The 18,256-nt window shown below is 46.6% G+C and overlaps 1 protein-coding gene across 6 annotated transcripts in view; it reads right to left on the bottom strand.

The window, feature by feature from the left end:
• Nucleotides 1-18,256, bottom strand: part of LOC147440100 (uncharacterized) — a 59,235-nt gene that overhangs the window by 21,450 nt on the left and 19,529 nt on the right. Inside the window, exon 1 of one of the 6 annotated variants that reach the window (XM_086483858.1) lies at nt 969-1,790. The exons of the other annotated variants lie outside the window; for them this stretch is intronic. The gene's annotated coding sequence lies outside the window, so the exon portion shown is untranslated. Of the gene's footprint in view, nt 1-968; nt 1,791-18,256 lie in introns of those variants that run through there. 6 annotated transcript variants of the gene reach the window in all.

Here is an 18,256-nt window from a genome sequence, read left to right on the forward strand (position 1 = left end):
GAGGAGCTTTCACTTTTTGACATATAGTGCACTGTGTGACATAACGAAACACATCTTTCCGCATTTTAGGCCAATAAAAGAATCGTTCAATCTTTTCCAATGTGGTATTCATACCCCTGTGCCCACCCGTGAGAGAATCATGTGCATCATGCAAAATGGTTGGCCTGAGAGAGGGCAACATACATAAACGCTGACGAAAAAATAACAATCCATCACGAATGAGGTAGTTGCTGGGCGCTTGGGAAGCAAGAGCCTGCAACCAATACTTACCAAACTCTGAATCTGCATACTGATTCTTCATGCTGTCAAACGACTCACCCTGTATAGAAAATGTGGTTCTTGACTCAAGAGCCAAAATCTATCCTTTGCGACTCAACGCATCTGCAACAACAGGGTTAGCTTTTCCAGGAACATACTCAATCAAACCTCCAAATTGCTCAAAAACTTGTGACCACCGCGCTTGGTGATCACTCCAATGTGCACTAGGCATAGACTGGAGCCACTTGAGGGCTTGATGATCTGTGCGCACTGTAAACTCTCTTACCATACAAAAAATGCTTCCAATGCTTAAGAGAGTGAATGACATACAAAAGTTCTTTATCATAAATTGAATAATTCTTTTCCACACTATTGAGCTTCCGGCTAAGGAAAGCTACAAGACCACCATGTTGTGTTGAAGCACCGCGCCTATGGCGACATTGCTCGTATCCGTCCATACCTCAAAGGGATCATCCCAAAAAGCAAGGATAAGACACAGAGCTTCTATCACCGTAACCTTGAGAGTTGCGAAAGCCTCAATGGCTGCCTCGGACAAGTCTACACGCTTACGGAGTCTTTACCCCTTTCAAAACATCAGTCATAGGTGCAGCAATGCGTGCAAAATTCTCTATGTGCAAACTATATGCTTGACATAACCCAAGAAAAGAACGCACATCATATGCAGGTTTGGGCAAATCCCAATTACGAACCTGTTCCACCTTCGCGGGGTCTAGCTTGATGCCTTCCGCAGAAATGATATAACCAAGATAAGTGACTTCAGTAAGAAAAAATTCAGACTTCTTAGCTGCAATGTACAACTGACACTCATCCAAACAAGTTAGTACACTTTCAACATCTCGTTCATGTTGCTCCCACGATGCAGAAAAAATGAGAATATAATCTAAAAAGATGAGCAACATACACCTACCATATCGCCGAAACGACCTACCATGAGACGATTGAACGTACCCACGGCGCTTCTCAATCAAAAAGGCATAACAATATACTCCCGTTGCCCTCGCTCGGTGCGAAAGGCGGTCTTGAACATGTCGTCTTTGAATACCCGTACCTGATGGTATCCAGTTTTGAGATCGACCTTGCTGAAAACTTTTGCCCCATTGAGCCTATCAAGGATATACTCAATGCGAGGCATCGGAAATTTGTTCTTGACGGTAGTCTTGTTTAATGCCCTGTAATCAACACACAAACGAGACAAACCATCCTTCTTGCGAACAAACAAAATAGGGGCAGCAAAAGGACTTACACTAGGACGTATCCTCTAGCCACCAACTCCGAGTTGTCGCTCTAACTCATCCTCTTGTGACTTGTTGAAACGGTAGGGAGCCTTACTGATAGGCTGTGCTCCCTCCATAAGCTCGATGCGATGGTCCTCCGACCGCTCGGGTGGGAGACGAGGTGGAAGATCATCCTGCAAAAAGAGATGTTTAAACTTCGTAAACAACTCCGAATACTTACCTGGAGCCTGAATGCTCTGGGAAACTGGAGCAGCATAGATGAATGCCGCTTATGCTCCTCGTCGTAATTCACGCTTTACCTGCATATGAGAGATGAGAGGCAAAGAATACAAGCCCTCCTCAGCACGAATGATGAGGGGGGAATCAGTGTCGGAATGTAAAGTGATCGTGTTAGCACCAAATTTAATGTGAGCGTCAAGTTCACGAAACCATTTAATGCCCAAAATCATATCATATCCTGAGAGAGGAGATACAAGAAATTTCCTACGAAAAGAAGCTTGTTGAACGGTAAACATCACATCAAGGCACTCCTTCGTGATGAGAGAGTCCATACTAGGAGCGTAGCCAGAAACCTCGAGAGGAGCTTTCTGACTAACCTCTAGGCGGGCTCTCTTAACGAGAAGGGGACTAATCACATCATGCATACTGCCTGGATCAAACAATATGATAAAACGCTACCCCTTTACATGACCATAACACTTCAAGAGAGATTCATCAATGTGTGTGTCAGAGTCAGGAGAAGATACAGGTTGTGTTGTGACAGTGCTTGTGGTAGCTGTGGGTGCCTTTGGTTCTTTAGGTGGGACTGTCTTAGGACAGGCCTTCTTAATGTGCCCCTTGACGTGACATTGAAAACATCTACCTTCTTTAGCATAAATCACTTGTTCTTCAGCCGTGATGTATCCTTCTATAATTCCTTGTGAAGCTTTTTTATCAGGGGTTAGCTTAGCTTTTGCAGGTGCTTTAGCTTTACCCTTAGATTCATTGTTAGAGTTCTTTTCCGAGGAATTAGAGGAAGAAGGGCTAGAAGAATTACCATTCTTACCGGTCTTACCATTTTGTGTGTTCTGAGAATTCTAAGAGGTCCCTTGAGAAAACTTGTTGTCCTTAGGCTTTCCCTTGTTGTGCTTCATCTCTTGGGCGAGAGCGATTGCTACCACCTTGTTGACATACGCGGGGTCAAAGACTTCGACATCAAACTTGATGTATTCGTCTAACCCAAAGAGAAAAGCCTCTTTGCGCTCATCATCCGATTTGCTTAATTGAGTGCCTAGCTGCAACACACGGTTAGAAAAAGACATGACTGGCATACCATGTTGCTTGAGATTGCGTCAATCCTCTTTCAATCGTGCGAGGTACGGAGGTGGCATAAACCGCGCCTTGAGCTTGTCTTGAAAATCAGTCCAACTAAAAGAGGGGAGTGAGTTCGTCGGCTGCCTCTAGGTGCACGGCTAGCTGTGCCTCTTGCCATGCGTGGTACCAATTGATGGCATCACCGACAAGGTACATAGCTGCCGTCAAAACTTTGCTATTTCCTGTTTTCTTAGTTGTCGTAAAATAAGCATTAAATTGATGCAACCAAGAATGAATAACCATAGCATCCATCTTACCATCATACTTAATGAAGGTCAACTTTTCAATGACTGGGTTGTTGGAATCCGCATCGTGGCTTGCACCACTTGAAGAAATCCCACAATCTTTAGGTGGTTCGGTCTTCGAGGCTAGCAATTGGAAAATAAATTCTTGAGTGCGTAGCTCCCTTTGAGCTTCACGCTCGGCCTCCAAGGCCGCGCTTTGTGCTGTCGCTTCCTCCTTTCTTAGTTCTTTTCTTGCGTCACGTTCGCGTTCTAAAGCAAGGCGCTTGTCTTCTTGTTGTGCGGCAGGTCTGGCGTTTCTTTCGTCGCGCTCGCGGTCCTTGGCCGCTTGCTCACGGTCCTTAGCTGCTTGTTCTGCGGCAATTCTTTCAATTCTTTCGTCGCGCTCACGGTCCCTAGCTTCTTGTTATTCTGCTTTGCTTGCGAGTTGTGCCAATGCAACTCGATTCGTTTCTTCTTGTTGTGTCATCATGTCCAACATCGACTTGACCATCGCCTCCATAGGAGTTAGAACAACTCATGGTGTAGATGGCGAAGGGAGAGGGTTGGAAAAATCTCTTGGTGGGGAGAATCCTTCGTCACCTCTCTCATGCTCATCACCTGAATGCGAAGTATTCATTCCGCTTCGGGTGACGACCATGCACTATGATCTTTGGTTCTTAAGTTCACGAGGAACTTGGATTCTTGAGCGTCTTGAGGTTCTTGAGGTTCTTGAGGTTTTCTTTTGCTTACACACCAAGGTTGCTTTTTCCCACCTCACATTGATTGGCCGGCCGCTAAGTGCACGGTCCGCTCTCAATGAGTGAAAAGAGACACAAGGGGAGGTTGGACAAGCCCTTCTTTCTTTGGATTCCTGTCACTCTACAACAAAACACGATTAGGAATCGACGCGCCCAAGCGAACTTGGGTTCGTGCGACCGCAACAAGCAAAAAAAATTCTTGTGGTTCTTTGTGGTTCTTCCCTTGAGTAGTACAGAACACTCCAAAGCTCTGATACCAATGCAACGTGCAGCGGAATAAATGTTGTATTTTCTCAAGATTAGTGATCTATATTGCTCAAGGTTCCTTTTAGTTCTTAGGGAAGGAGAGAGCCTTCCGTCTTTATGGAGAGTGCTATGATCACGAACAAAGTGAGTGGATATTGTGTGTGCAAGTGTATGAGACTGAGAGAAGGAGAGAAAAGAGATACGACACCCGAGAGGTTGTAAAACCCTCCTCCGAAGGCCCCACTCTCATCGGCGATAGTGGTCTACTTTTGATTGCACAAAGGTGTACAATGATGATGCATGGGCTGGTGCAAACAGGGACTATGCCAATGACGACGATGATGACCTTAGGGCTGAATTCGATGCTCTTCTATTTGCTGTCCACAAAGGGGTAATGGCTGAGAATTTGGACCACTTTGGGGGGCTGAAAATCACTGGTTTACTTCTGTTTTAATGGCTGAAAATCCCTGGTTTTGTCGAGGTTCATACGGTGATAAAAACGTTGAGGATCTGGCTTGATCAAGCTGCGTTTTTAGGGCTGATTTTACCTGGCTGTAAAACGCTGTCATGGCTGCGTTCCACTGCTGAAAACGCTGAAGTTTGCTATGGGTTGGCGATCAAAAACGCTAATGGCTGTGGTTGTTGGTCGCGGGGAAAAACGCCAAGCAGGGGAACTTGATGGCGATGATGTTGTTGGGGGAGAAACGCCAAGGGAGGGAGAGTGTATGGCGATCCCAAAACGCTAGGGGCTGAAAGGGGGTGGCCTCACCAAGCGGGCTTGAAGAGGTTCTTGTTGAGAGAGGGAGAGAGTACCTGTTGCTTGGAAAGCCTGCTGTGCTCCTTGCTCATCTGCCCTATTGTGCTAACTTGGGTTTGCTTATATATTTACTTACCCAATTTGCCCTACTTAGTTCCCAACAAAAGTCACTTAATAAATAAGTGAAAAATGTTAAAAATAGGGAAAAATAGGATAAAGTCGCTTGAAAAAATCCCAAACTGACTTTGATGGAATCTAATGGAAATGCTTATGCTTATGCGGTGTGCAACCAGAGGATATGCATCTACACTAAGTGACTGGGCATGCACGGTCTACGAATAGACTCACAAAGGTGCCAGATCACTTCTAATCTAGACTGACTGGACTGAAGGGAACTCTGTTATGGTGTAGCTTGTCCACGGACACATAGGGTTGGATGTGTCACGTGACACAAGCCGTTTTCCGCCGATGGAAAGGGTTGAAATCTAAAAACGCTGAGGTTGATCTACTATAGACTCCAAGCGTTGGGTTGATCTAGCGATGCCAAGCAAAAACGCTAGGGCTGCCAGCCATTGAAACAGCGAACGGGCGGAACGGCCCCCTGTCGTACCGAAACGGCGTTCCAGCCGGCCAAAGCTGTCGAAACGGGGACGGGAACAACGGAATGTTCCGCATGCGGAACGTGACAGGGGAACGGCCTGCCAGAACGGGCGGAATGGCCAGGAACGGCCAGGGAGGAACGGGCGGCAGTTTTAAATTTTGAATTTTAAAACCAGGCGGGCTATTTGGAGCCGTTTTGCCAAGCCGTTTGGGGGGAGATTCACACTGGAAATATCAACTTGCAAGACTCCCAAGGGGAGGGGGGGGGTCTTTTTTCTATAAAAGCTAAACCTCACCCCACACTTTCATATCCCTCACTCTCAAGCTTGAGCCTTGAAGCCACTCTCTCACCCTCTCTCTCAAGCTTGAAGCGCCGAGCGGCAAGCCACTCTCACTCTCACCCTCTCTCTCAAGCCAAAATCTTCAAGCCACTCTCATCCTCTCTCTCAAGCTTGAAGCCACAAGCTCTCAAGCTCCATCCCTCTCGCAAGTTCTCAAGCTCCAACCCTCTCACAAGCTCGCAAGCTCCATCCCTCCATCGCATCCCTCTCTCAAGCTCCATCCCTCTCTCAACTTTCAAGCTCCATCCCTCCAGCGGACATCCCTCTCTCTTGAGTTTCAAGTCTCAAGGCTCAAGCCTCAAGCGCCATCAATATGGCACAAGCTTCCGCATCAAATGAAGGTCCCTCGGCTGTTAAGAGGGGAAAGAAGGATGAGCCTTCATGGAGGGATGAGGTGCATTCCGAAGTCTTGGGTAAAGACGGCGGTGCAAGATCATGGACGTACAAACTATGTGGCTTCCACCCCAAATCCGGGACAAGCAAGGTTCGAGCACACCTCCTTCACATAGTGGGGGAGCAAGTGTGGCATTGCAAGAATGTGACGGCCAAGGAGGAGGAGGAGGAGGAGGAGGAGCTTGAGATCAACGATGCCATTATGAGAGCCAAAGCAAATGATCGACCCAAGCGGCAAGCCATTGACCCCAATCACTTCGTTTTTCCTTCTTCTACCACTCATTCGCAAGCTTCCGTTGGAGGTAGTAGTGCGGCGGCTCAAACATCATTTCAAACGATTTCAACCACTCTTCCCACCCATCGTCAACGAACTCTAGATGCGTCATGGGATCCAAAAAAGGAAGATGTGGATCCTCACTTTGCCCGCTTTTTTTATCACGACCATAACCCTTTCATAAAGGCTCGGTATGTTCCAAGTTCTCAATGCTCATGCTCATACATATTATGTTCATAACTAGTATATCCATTGTCCATTCAAATTGTCTTGAATCTTGACCTTTGTGACATGTATAGGTCAGACTACTTGAAACCGACCCGTAGGGCGGTAGGCGTTGGCTTTCACCCGAAATTCTTTACTTTAAACACACACACAGAGCACTTTGCAAAGAGAACCTGCGACGGGAGTTAACACTTGAATACACACACGGCTCGGAAGCTAGAATGCTCCGAGCAGACGTCGACAACCTGTAGGCCCCAAAATTGGCGCCCCTTTCGGTATTTCTTTATTCTTTAGGAGGGTAAATTACAAGGTAAGGTCCTGGGAATCCTTCACGTGTATCCACCTAGATACCATTTGATTTGGCCAAATTTCGGCAGCATAACAGACCCAAAACTTGCGCGAAACCAATTCCCCTGCTGGAACTCGCTTGCACTGTCGTATACCCTCTGATTCCTGTCCAAAAACAGTAAATTCAGCACGCTGTATTTACTGGTTTTTGCCCTGTTTTCAGCCCCAAACAGTCCCCTAACTGTCCTTTGCCAGTGGGGCACGATTCCCAATGATCCTGGCGTCCGTATGGCTGAAAAACAGTCAAATTACAGCGCATACACAGCGCTGATTTTGCACCTATACGGTGAGGTTATGACCCTCACCAGTGCCTGCTTTGGAGCAGCAGTTAGCTACCCCTGTTCCTGCTCAAGGAGGCTCTTGCCTCAGCACAAAAGCATGAACCCACACAACTGTACATCAGTCAAATGAGTAGCCCTCTTGTGGGGCATCACATAACTGCACGTAGGGGAGAAAGAGAGCAGTATGTAACGTGCGGGGCATCACTCCCGTCACCATACTGTGCATAGAGGGCAAGGTAAGCATTCCATAGCTTCTGTACCTGTTGCAATCCGCCTGTGGCTGAAAATGGCGCCCCCTTTGTTGATATGCAGCTCGTTTTTGCCTCCCAGAGTGGCAGAATCGCTCACAAGCTGACACATCGCCCAGTTTCCGAGTTTGGGCTTTCCCTGCTAAAAATATCTCAACTGGTGCGTCAGTTGACTTCGCGGCAGAGTTGTAAAGTGTTCCCCTAGTCATACCGAAGGTAATGACGCGAACACATTTCGTGGCCCAAAATAGCAGTTCCCTAAATTTTAGGAGATGCTTCCGTTGGGCTCCCACTGGTCTTCTGACCATCTATCCTCATTGGGACCGCATCCAAAAATGCAATGTGGCCCAACTGTCGGATACTTTTTGTTGGTAGTCCCACCTTGACTTTATGCCTTAATTGAGTTCACTTCCTAGTATCCACCAACTTGCTAAGTGCGACGGGGGGACCTATATGATCTTGCTCTGAGCCTAGACATCCTCTTACCATACGAATTCCAGTGCCGACCACTTCCCGTCTGCGGGTGAATCTACCGTTCACATTGGCCATACAATGTCCGACCGTTTGCTACTTCAAAAAGAGGGTCTCAAAATAAATAAAATAAACCCCATTGGAAAGAAACCAACAACCAAGGTTAGCAGTTGCCACATCTCTGTGACATGGTTAATAACTGCCACGTCCTCGTGACATACCCCCCTCTTGAAATCGCAAACGTCCTCGATTGCATACCATAAATACACGCCACTGATGATCTTGTGCTATCAACACTCTTTTATCATCGCATGTATCCGCAAGAAAGGTCGTAACATACATAGATACAAATGACTTAATGAGGCCTTCATACTTTTGCCATTTCTATCTATGGCACTGAATTCATATGTACATTCGATGTACTAGCTCTATCATTACCCCTCCTTTGCACACGTTGGGTTGGGGCATAAGTAGGCTGTAACCCAAAGGCTTCAAGGTAAAGCTGCAATACATTTGGTGACTCTGACAGTTCATGCTCTTCCATCCACTTTGCATCCATAGGTGGATAGTTCTTGAACTTCACCATGGCATCTTGCAACCTGTCCCTTAACTTTTACGTGTTGCAAAAGGCTCTTGCCTCTGCAAACGAACATAATTCCACAACCTGACGTACCACCCACGACCAAGCAAGCTCAAATTTCAAGATGATTTACCAATGCGTCATAGAATCCAAGCAATCGCCTCAGAGAATCGGCAAGCAGCATGTCACCTGGCAGACCCACATCACTCCCGCAGGAGATCTAGTGGCCAATCCCGGGTTCAAATCCCGGCAATGGAACCATGAAACCGGCCCGTAGGGCGGTAGGCGTTGGCTTTCACCCGAAATTCTTTACTTTATACACACACACAGAGCACTTTGCAAAGAGAACCTGCGACGGGAGTTAACACTTGAATACACACACGGCTCGGAAGCTAGAATGCTCCGAGCAGACGCCGACAACCTGTAGGCCCCAAAATTGGCGCCCCTTTCGGTATTTCTTTATTCTTTAGGAGGGTAAATTACAAGGTAAGGTCCTGGGAATCCTTCACGTGTATCCACCTAGATACCATTTGATTTGGCCAAATTTCGGCAACATAACAGCCCCAAAACTTGCGCAAAACCAATTCCCCTGCTGGAACTCGCTTGCACTATCGTATATCCTCTGATTCCCGTCCAAAAACAGTAAATTCAGCACGCTGTATTTACTGGTTTTTGCCCTGTTTTCAGCCCCAAACAGTCCCCTAACTGTCCTTTGCCAGTGGGGCACGATTCCCAATGATCCTGGCGTCCGTATGGTTGAAAAACAGTCAAATTACAGCGCATACACAGCGCTGATTTTGCACCTGTACGGTGAGGTTATGACCCTCACCAGTGCCTGCTTTGGAGCAGTAGTTAGCTACCCCTGTTCCTGCTCAAGGAGGCTCTTGCCTCAGCACAAAAGCATGAACCCACACAACTGTACATCAATCAAATGAGTAGCCCTCTTGTGGGGCATCACATAACTGCACGTAGGGGAGAAAGAGAGCAGTATGTAGCGTGCGGGGCATCACTCCCGTCACCATACTGTGCATAGAGGGCAAGGTAAGCATTCCATAGCTTCTGTACCTGTTGCAATCCGCCTGTGGCTGAAAATGGCGCCCCCTTTGTTGATATGCAGCTCGTTTTTGCCTCCCAGAGTGGCAGAATCGCTCACAAGCTGACACGTCGCCCAGTTTCCGAGTTTGGGCTTTCCCTGCTAAAAATATCTCAACTGGTGCGTCAGTTGACTTCGCGGCAGAGTTGTAAAGTGTTCCCCTAGTCATACCGAAGGTAATGACGCGAACACATTTCGTGGCCCAAAATAGCAGTTCCCTAAATTTTAGGAGATGCTTCCGTTGGGCTCCCACTGGTCTTCTGACCATCTATCCTCATTGGGACCGCATCCAAAAATGCAATGTGGCCCAACTGTCGGATACTTTTTGTTGGTAGTCCCACCTTGACTTTATGCCTTAATTGAGTTCACTTCCTAGTATCCACCAACTTGCTAAGTGCGACGGGGGGACCTATATGATCTTGCTCTGAGCCTAGACATCCTCTTACCATACGAATTCCAGTGCCGACCACTTCCCGTCTGCGGGTGAATCTACCGTTCACATTGGCCATACAATGTCCGACCGTTTGCTACTTCAAAAAGAGGGTCTCAAAATAAATAAAATAAACCCCATTGGAAAGAAACCAACAACCAAGGTTAGCAGTTGCCACATCTCTGTGACATGGTTAATAACTGCCACGTCCTCGTGACACTACTTCAAGGCCATGTGCACAAGGATTGGGAAATACGGGCCACACTACGTGCCACCCACTTCAGAGGCCCTCCGTACTACTCTTCTTGATAGAGAGAAGGCCGTTGTGGAGATGGCAGCCGTAAACATGAGGCGACAATGGGCCAAGTATGGAGTGACACTCATTGCAGATGGATGGAGCGACACTAGGAGGAGATCCATTCATAGGCTTGTGGCTTATTGCAAGGGAGAGATGTACTTTGCCCACTCACATGATGCCAAAGAAACAGGGAAATAAGCCGACATGCTTGCAGGAGAGTGGGCGTCCGCCATAGAGATCATTGGCCAGAGGTGGTGTTGCAGTTTGTCACCGATGGGGAGGCATCAAACAGGGCAGCCAACGCCATTTTGGAGGGCATGTATCCCCACATCAAAGTGTCATTTTGTATGGCACATTGCCTTAACAACCTTTTAGGGCGTCTACCTTGGATAGAGCTACTCATTACAGATGCGTCCAAGCTAGTGTCCATCAACAATCACAATCTCCTTCGTGCTACATTCTTGAAGTGATCACGGGGCAAGGTTCCCTTGAAGTATTGTGAGACCCACTTTGCCTACAACTAACTAATGGTTCATCGCCTATGCGAATGTCAGAGTGCAGTGCGGCAGACCCTCATCAGTACGGAGTACACTTCCTCATCCTACACAGGTTCAGTCGCAGGGATCTTATGTGCAGGCAAGTCAAAGGATCTCCAGTTTTGGGAGTCATCGAAGACTATAGACAAAATGGTGCAACCTGTATTCCACTTGCTTCGAGTAGTTGATGGCATGCAACCTTGCATTGGCAAGGTTTATGAGGCCATGGATCGCATGGTGGAGGCCCTCCAAATCTTGAGCCAGATACAGACAAGTTTGAGGAGATTAGCCAACTTTGTCAAAGCACATGGGATTCATATGCTTCCCCTTTCCATGGTGCGGCTTTTGTGCTGGATCCAGAGTTTCAAGGTGCACCACAGGAGGATGATGGGAAGGTAATCAAGCAATGTAACAAGATCTTGAGCAAGTTTCACCCTGGTTGAGAAGGACGCCGCAAAATCGAGGATCAGCTTGCTATGTACAGCGATATGCGAGGATCACTTAGGCTTGCCGATGCCCAAGTTGATCGCACCAAGATCTCCTCAGTTTTGTGGTGGCAGGACTATGGCTCAGATGGCCCAGAGCTTCAGCGACTCACTATCCGCATCCTCAGCCAAGCGGTTAGCTCCTCTTGCTTGGAGAAATTGTGAAGTGTTTACAGCCATGTCCAGGAAGAGGAACCGACTTGCCGTGGAGAAAGCAAATGATCTTGTATTTGTGAGTGCAAACTTGCGTATGCTTTGCAAGTCGGCATCCAAAGTATCAGATCCCTTTCTACAGTGGGAGATCGAGGTAGAGGCAAAGGTACTTGGGAAGGCGGGTGGACCTACAGAAGTTTTGCATGAGCTGGATGATGCGGACGAGCCTGTTGGGGATGAGGATTGGGATGACATCCATGATCTCCACGCCACCACTACAAACTGGCAAGCTAGTGGCTCTTCTCGTCCTTGAGCCTTGGCCCTTGACATGTTTCCATTTTGGCATTTTGGCATCTATGTACTGAGCTCTTGAGTCCCTAGTGGCTTGTCTTTACTCTTGAGCCTCAACTCTTACCTTTTCTTTGAGTTCTCAGTGCTCACCTTTTTGTAGTGCCTTGGCTGGCCTTATAAGCCACGCTTGAACGTATAGTCATGGTCTTTTTACTCCATCTTTCTGTCCATTGAGCTCTTCGATCTTTGCACTTCCTAAATGATGTCATTTGTGATGCCTTAGTAGATTGAGGAGGTTAGAATCTTCTAGAACCTTCTTGATCCTTCTAGTTCTTCTAGAACCTTCTGGATCCTTCTTCAACTTTCTAGAGCTTTCCAGAAACTTCTAGATTCTTCTGGAATTTTCTCCAAGCTTCTAGAAACTTCTTGATCCTTCTAGTTCTTCTAGAACCTTCTAGATCCTTCTTCAACTTTCTAGAGCTTTCCAAAAACTTCTAGATTCTTCCGGAATCTTCTCCATGCTTCTAGAAACTTCTAGAATCTCCTTGATACTTTTACAACTAGAATCTTCTAGATCCTTCTAGATTCTTCTAGAGCCTTCTAATGATGATATAGGCGATGATGCAGGCAACGACTGACTCTCAAGCATCCATGACAGAAGTCACATTCCATGTCTCTTCCTTGGCACGACACAGTTGTAGAGAGAGCACATGAAACTATGAGCACCAAGCATGGCAATTTCGTTGTGAATTGCCAAAGTTGATTGATTTAGATCAGAAGAGAAAGATTCGATCTCATTGTTTGTGTGTGTGTGGTGAACGGTTTGGCACTCCGTCTATGTGTTCATCTACATTGCATGCACAGTCTTTGAGGAAGACGAGATTTTTTCCAGTCACTTTACATGGAATGGGTATCTTCATGTTTTTGTGTTGGAAGTGGTTTCAGGAATTTTCAACCTCGGAGATTCTTGAAGCAGGTAGACACATGACTATCGACGAAGTTGAAGCATCGAAGGAGCCACAGAAGACTTTGTGTCGCTTTCGGCACGGCCCAAAGAAGAAGGCATTGTAGATCTTTATGAAGTTCAAGTATCGCACGACCCACACATCAGAGTGGGCCGGCAAAGAGTCCTTTCCAGGATTCCAAACTCTAATGGCGATCTCCCTCGACGCCATACAATTCGGTACTATTCGGTACCAGTACCTCACTTTGAAAAGGAGGGGATGTCACGAGACACATCCAACCCTATGTGTCCGTGGACAAGCGACAGCATGACCAGGGTTTAGTTCAGTCAAGTCGGTCTAGAATAGGAAGTGATCTGGCACTTTTGTGAGTCTGTTCGCAGACCGTGCATGTCCAGACACTTAAGTTAGATGCATATCCTCTGGTTGCACACAAGATGACCATCAGATTCTAGTCAGATCCCATCAGTAGCTACTAGCATTTTTACAGTGCATAGACCTATTTTTCCTATTTTTGACATTTTTCACTTATTATTTTTAAGTGACTTTTGTTGGGAACTAGGTAGGGCAATTTTGCTAAGTTTGTATATAAGCAAACCTAGCGCTAGCACTTTCTGGCAGAAGAGGCAACAGGAGCACCTTGCTCAACAGGCAACTTCTGAGCAAGACCGACCCCGCAACAACTCTAGCGTTTTTAGCATTACAAAAGGCCTAGCGTTTTTGCATCAGATCAGCTAGCGTTTTTGCACTTGCAGATTCACGGCAACAGTAGACAGCAGATCAGCCCTGCGTTAGCAGATTCCCCCACAACAGCAGATCAGCCCTAGCGTTAGCAGTTTTCCACCGCAAAACCCTAAATCAGCCTAGCATTTTTGGATCAGCCAAAGACCTAGCGTTTTTGCATATCTTCGCGACAGAAGCAGCAGTAGCACCAACGTTTTCAGTTTTCAGCAGTCAGACTCCGCAGTAGAACCCCCAAACCTCGCAGACCTCACCTTCCCGCAGCAAATCCTTGCCGCACGGTCCGATCCCGCAAAGTTTGCAGTTTCAGCTTGGAAAACGCAGATTTCAGCATCTGCGTTTTCAGCGCGTTGTCGTCACATCGGCCATCGACATCGTCACTAACATAGAGTCAAAATTCAACAGATAAAGATTTGCAGATTTCAGCCATTAGCATTTTCAGTTTCAGCCCGTCTCGTTGTCGTCCACATCGTCGTCCATATCATCAGCAAGTCCAGGCATTGTAGAGATTTGTGCAATCATAAGTAGACCGCTCTCGCCATAGAGAGTGGGGCCTTCGGAGGAGGGTTTTACAATGTCTTTGGTGTCGTATTCTCCTCTCTCTAGCTCTCAGTCTCATGCACTTCCATTCACAGCGTCCATTCACTTTGTTCGTGTCCATTGCACTCTCTCACTAAAGGAACGGAAGGCTCTCCCTTCCGTAAGTAAAAGGAACCTTGAGCACAGTTCGGAGCACTCATCTTGAGCAAAGTTCAACATTCATTCCGCTACACCTTACAAGTAAAGATTTGTGAAGTGTAAAGTCTCGATCTTGTCAACCATTTCAATTCCGTTGCACCTAGCACATATCCTCTACAACTGTCACTTTGAGATAGGTCTTGCGGTTCAAGAATCTCGAAATTGGATCCTTGATATTGTAATGTGCAGCAGAAGTGATTGATGGTGAATGCTCAGCATGAGTGCCCAATGCGTACTCAAGGTTTCTTTTACTCAATGAGAGAGTTCCTTTACTTCATGAGAGATGTGCAAAGACTAGAGAGAAAAGAGAGAATGAAACCGAGAGTGAAGGTTCTGTGAGTGTTAGAGAGAGAAAGCGAGAGAGAGAGAGAGAGAGAGAGAGAGAGAGAGAGAGAGAAAAGACTAACATCAGATGGGGTCCCAAACTGGAAACTTCCCTCCAAGGGCCCCCCCTCTCTATCGCTAGAGAGGTATTTGCTGTAGATTGCACAAATGCCGATACAATGGTCCTAGATGTTGAGATGCTGATGGGATCTTGCGATAGATGCTTGGATCTCCGGGGCTAAGGGCTAGAAATTGAAAACGCTAGAGCTGAGCTGACTTGATACTGCGAAATGGCGATGAGGCCAGGGCTGAAATCTGAAAACGCTAGCTGATATGAGGGCTGAATCTGAAAAAGCTGGAACTAGGGCTGAAATTTGCAACTTCCAAATAACATTAGGCTGAAAACTAACGACGATGCAAATCTGCTACTAATGGCTGAAAACGTTGATGATCTGCTAGTCATGGCTAAAAACGCTAATGCAAAAACGCCAAGGATGTTGATGGTACTGCGGGTATTAGGCACTGGTACTGAGGGTACTGACTTGTGGAGGAGAAGTGACCCTAATCACCTTTTCTGTTGCACCTTTGACATTAACCCCACCTTCATCAAGCATCAATGTCATCAAACCCCTTCTCAGAAGTTTCTAGGTGATTTCTAGACTAAACTATAAGCTAGCCAACACCCACACCCGCAACTACGTTTGTATGACTACTAACTAGCTTACAGAGCCGCTACAGTTGGGATGTCACAAAGTGATGACGTGTCTGTCCGAGAGCATGTGGGAAACCCCAACCCTGACTGCTGCTGAAAACCCTAATTCTGCAAACCCTAACCCTAAAACCTGCAAACCCTAAAATCTGCCAAAAACCCTAACCCTAACACTAACCCTAAAATCTGCCATAAATCCTAACCCTAACCCTAGCAGCAGGAATTGATTCCGTGAAATGTGCTGGCATGATGACGTGGCAACATCCGGATTTTACGGCGGCTTTTCAACCTTTTTGCATCAGCTTTTGGCTACGAAAATTGAAGAATAGACAGAGAGAGGATTTGGTTTGCTTTTATTTAAAAACTCAACTGCGTTTGAGAGAGAAAAGGAGCCTTTGCTTTTCTTTAGGCTTTTGATTTGAAGCTTTTGGGGCTCTGCTTTCAGCATCCCTTGTAAACAATAAATAAGCGGTTTGGGCTTACACTCAGCAAAGCATCTGGACGCAGAGTCTGAGAGTGAAACCCTAACCGCTCTCTTGTACTTTGATCATTGATTAATACATAAAGAAATACCGAAAGGGGCGCCAGTCTTTGGGGCCAATATCTCTAGGCACGGAACTCCGTCGGGCCAGTGCAAATCTATTGTGATCTGTGAATTGTTTTGAAGTGGTTATTTGGTGCTTTTGTGATTGATTCTTGACTTGGAGTGTCCAAGTCTGTTACAGTGGTATCAAAGCACGGCCGATTTCTCTGTTACGGGAAATCCGATCCCCAATTTTTTTTCCGCGGCACCTATGGCTTCACGCAAGGATCAGTCGACTCCTTTTGCATCCGAAGATGCGGGCAGGGATTACAACGAAGATTCCGGCAGAGAGTATGGCCCACCTCGGCCTACTTAGGCGGAGCAAAGAGAGATGAAGCGTCGTCAATTGATCGGCGATGCAACAAAGATGATGCTCAGTTTTGCGAAGGATCCGAAATTGGCAAAATATATGAGCGAGACTTCTTTTCAGGAAGTGCATGCGCAGTGGCAGAAAACCACTACACCACCCCCGAAACCCACTCTCAAGAAACCTTCTGATCACAAGCGATATTCAGAGAAGGAATTAGAAGAGGTGGTTGATGCACAGATTGTTCAGCTTTTTGACGCACAGAAGAAAGCCAAAAAGCACGGCAAAAAGCAAAAGAAAGGCACTGACTTCTCGGGTTATTTCGGTCGTCAGTCGACATTTGACAAGGCAAAGAAACAGAAGAAGCGTGTTCGATTTGAAGGAGTACCCAGTTCTTCTTCTTCTTCTTCTTCTGACAGTTCTTCTAGCTCTTCAGATTCGAGCAAAGAAGACAGAAAAGGCAAAAAGCGAAGCAAGAAACAACGCTTCGGAAAGGGCAAGAAAAAGGCAAAGAAGTCTAAATCTCGCCAAGTGAGTGACAGTTCTACAGAGGACTCAGTTCAAACCCATCACCATCCTCAACTCATCCTACAAAATTCTAGCAAAGGCTCTGAGCTTGAGGATCCACTCATTGTCTATAGACAGTTCAGACTCTGATGACGGCAACTTTTATGCGAACAAGAAGAATTGTTATAAAGCCAACCAATATGACTTTCTGGAAGATAAAAGTAAGGAAGACCGAGAGTTTAAGGAAGGTGGACAGTCGATCAAATTTGATACTTTTTCAGGATACAAAGATGCTTCGAAGGCTTTGTCTTTTATACAGTAGTTTGACATCGCTTTCGCGGGAGGACGCTACTCAGAGCACCCAAGATTCGGAGAGCTACCTCTTCCTTTACAGGGAATGCTTGAACTTGGTGGTCCACGCTTCTTTTAAACAAGACTGCGCCAGTTAAATGGCTGAAATTTAAGAAGCTTTTTATTTCTTCTTGGCTGACGCAAGAGTATGAACGCGATATACGAGCTGCTTGGAACCATCTTCGGATGACCAAGAAGGATACAGTGGATGCTTATTGCGAGAGATTCTGGAGCTCTTTTCTACCTGCCTCTTCATTCAAGAAGATCTCGTTCAGAGAACAGATTGAGCGGTTTACCTTGGGTCTACCTACAGAGATCCGAGATCACTGCTTGGAACAGAAGTCAGCTTCTATTCAGGAGTTGATCAGTCATGCGAAACGGGGCTTTGCCATTCACTCTGGTAGTCTGACCTACCCCACCGATGAGGTCATGACACGACGAGCTGAACAGACTTCAGCGAATGAAAGTAGAAAGAGAAAGAGCAACCCAAAAAAGAAGGATGTACGACCGAAGCTTACTCCTAAGGAGAGAGCTCGCTTCACCAGGGAGGGGAAGTGCTTTGGATGCGGGGAACATGGATATATCTCCGCGAAGTGCCCTAACAAGGCACCGAATGAACAAGATGAAGAAATGCTAGAAAGTTCTAAAGCAGCTGAGAGACGTGGCAAAAAAGGCAGATAAAAAGCAGAACTGGTACCACATGGCGTGGGACCTGCACCGAATCAAATGAATGAAAGTACAAACTTTGCCGCTTTTAGGGCAAAGTGAAGGATCAGGAAGCTCTTTTGAAGGAGCCAAGGCCAACTTCTTTTCACTTGAAATTGGCGGCTCGATTTGGAAAATTACGCCCGACAGACTGATGCCACAGGCGGAGGTAGTTCGACTGGCACCCGGATACGGGATATTGCCATTACACCGAGCATTGGCAAACTTCGTTTGCAATGACAGGGGTGTTCAGGGCACACGAGTGACCTTCTACTCGGAATCCCTTGGTACCACAAGAACTACGCCGTGGTTGACTACCGGGCCGAGAAAGCGACTTTGACAAATGAAGGGCTCAGAGATTGTACTTGATGAACTTTAGTTTCTTTACTCATTCTTTTGGGAGAGAACTGACGATGGATAAACGTCGAAT

The sequence above is a fragment of the Adiantum capillus-veneris genome, chromosome 16, assembly GCF_014529385.1.
Source record: "Adiantum capillus-veneris isolate H3 chromosome 16, ASM1452938v2, whole genome shotgun sequence".
In the NCBI taxonomy this organism is placed as follows: domain Eukaryota; kingdom Viridiplantae; phylum Streptophyta; class Polypodiopsida; order Polypodiales; family Pteridaceae; genus Adiantum; species Adiantum capillus-veneris.